At 52.2% G+C, this 2,114-nt stretch overlaps 1 long non-coding RNA gene across 1 annotated transcript in view; it reads left to right on the top strand.

Moving 5' to 3' along the window:
• Positions 1–697: 697 nt before the first annotated feature.
• Positions 698–2,114, top strand: part of LOC142047040 (uncharacterized) — an 8,680-nt gene continuing 7,263 nt past the window's right edge. Inside the window, exons 1-2 of the long non-coding RNA XR_012656188.1 lie at positions 698–975; positions 1,340–1,445. This is a non-coding gene — a long non-coding RNA (uncharacterized LOC142047040). The remainder of the gene's footprint in view (positions 976–1,339; positions 1,446–2,114) is intronic.

Here is a 2,114-nt window from a genome sequence, read left to right on the forward strand (position 1 = left end):
ACCTCCGTCGGGGCGGGCCCACAAAGGGAGATATCAGGCGCTGGAGATAAGGCCGGCGCAGACCGGATCGGCTGACTGTGGCCGGGAGGCGGGGCGCAGCGGGCCTAGGTAAGTCCTGCGGCGAGGGAACGGCGCGCGGTGGCGGGCGCAGAGCAGGGCCAGCCACGGCCTTGACCCGGGGGATCCCCCGATACCCCCCCCAATGCCTTTGCCCCCGAGCAGGAGGCACGAGCGAGAGACCCGGCCTGGGGTGGCCCTGCCGGCAGCGGGGCGGCCCGTTGCTCTCGAGGATCTGTGTATACTACTACCGGCCGCTCTCCGATCCATCCGAGTGGGGAGGTGCTCTTGACTGCCCGGCCTGCTGACAGGCAGGTCTTCAGCGGGTCAGTGCAGCAGTTACCGGGACGAGTCGGTAGTCCGCCAGTTTTCTCACGTCGAAGCGAGGAGTGCGAAGGACCTCGTGGACCTCAGTCAGCCTGTCCCTTTTCCATACTTGTCCTGGTGAGATGAGCCCCGTTTGTAGATGCATAGCAACTTATTCCGCGAGTTAGTCCCCAGTCATGGCAGGGTCTCTTCGCTTATGCACAGTCATGCGACGGGGCTGGCCCCGGCAGGGTCAGAGTGCGCCGCGGCGGGATTGGTCAGGCTGCGCCCCGCAGGGAGCGGAGAAGCACCACCCCCGATCCGCGGGGCCGAGCGGCGTGCGGCCTCAGCGGTGGAGGGAGCCGTTGGGTTGCGGGAGGCGCGTTGCTGAAGCGGCTGTTAAGCTGGCTACGTGCAAGAGCGGACACGGCTGGGAGTGTGGGGCAGCCCAGGGGGCGCGCTGAATGGGAACCCTAGGAACGCCCCGGCACCGGCTTGGTGCAGGCTCAGCTCCTGTAGGGAGCAGGCCCGGGCCCTGTTCCCAGCAGCCGTGCGTGTCAGGGGGAGAGCGCACCTTGGCACGGGGAGGTACGGCCACCGCCGTTGAAAGTGGTGAGGAAAGGAGATGAGTGACCCTGGAAGTAATCCAGACCCATCTCCTCCCCTAAGAGTTGTGGATATAGCGCTGAGTACTGGGCTATTTCACAAATACAGCTGCTGTACAATGTTAGCATCCTACCTGTAATAAATTGCACATGACAAAATAGCTTAATGAGGAAATAATAAAAATCATCTCGTTTGCAGAGAGGTTGAGAGACGTTTAAATAACTATAGACACCCTTTCACCTCTGCTGTTACTTTCCTGTTTCCTACTATATTTTCACTGTTTCATTCTTAATAATGCAAACCTACTTGAGGTTTTTAATTTTATTCTGAGCTGTAACTTCTCATTTTTGCCATTAAATGTTTATCACAGTCACAGAGCAACTGAAGGAGTGCACTGCTGACCACTTGTATAGTATTGAAAAGCTATTACAAACTGAAGTACATGCTGCAGCAGAGAAAGCAGAAGTCATTTCAGGGTAGAGTATATTAATACTGTTCTTATTACATTTACCATTGCAAAATGATAAAGTGATACAACACAAAACATTTCCCACCCCTGACTAGAGTTTACACACTTGGTCAAAGCCGTACACTGCATATGCCAACTTCCAACCTCTTTGTTCAGATAGTGGGTAGTACTGATGGATTCAAATAGGGCACAGGGAAAGAAGTGAGGCTGCAGGAGGGATTTAAATAGTGTTTACAGGATCAAACACAAATGAATTTCCATAACTATGGAACTTAGAATATATTTAAAAAACAAACTGGTGCACATCTTGGAGCCATTTTGAGTTGTGCTCACAACTATACATTCTATTTAATAAAGCAGGATCCTGCATTTTTCCCTCGTTTCAGTTTCTGAATGGATATAGAGTGACTTCAATAAAATCAGGATCAGGCACTGACCTTACATCATCCCGTGCACCAATACATACTAAGATACAAGAAGTCAAATGAACAGGTTGCAGATAATCAGAGTACTACTCTGTAATAGACATTATCATAGAATATCAGGGTTGAAAGCGATCTCAGGAGGTCATCTAGTCCAACCGCCTGCTCAAAGCAGGACCAATCCCCAACTAAATAATCCCAGCCAGGGCTTTGTCAAGCCTGACCTTAAAAACCTCTAAGGAAGGAGATTCCAC

The sequence above is a fragment of the Chelonoidis abingdonii genome, chromosome 6, assembly GCF_003597395.2.
Source record: "Chelonoidis abingdonii isolate Lonesome George chromosome 6, CheloAbing_2.0, whole genome shotgun sequence".
Classification (NCBI taxonomy): Eukaryota; Metazoa; Chordata; order Testudines; family Testudinidae; genus Chelonoidis; species Chelonoidis abingdonii.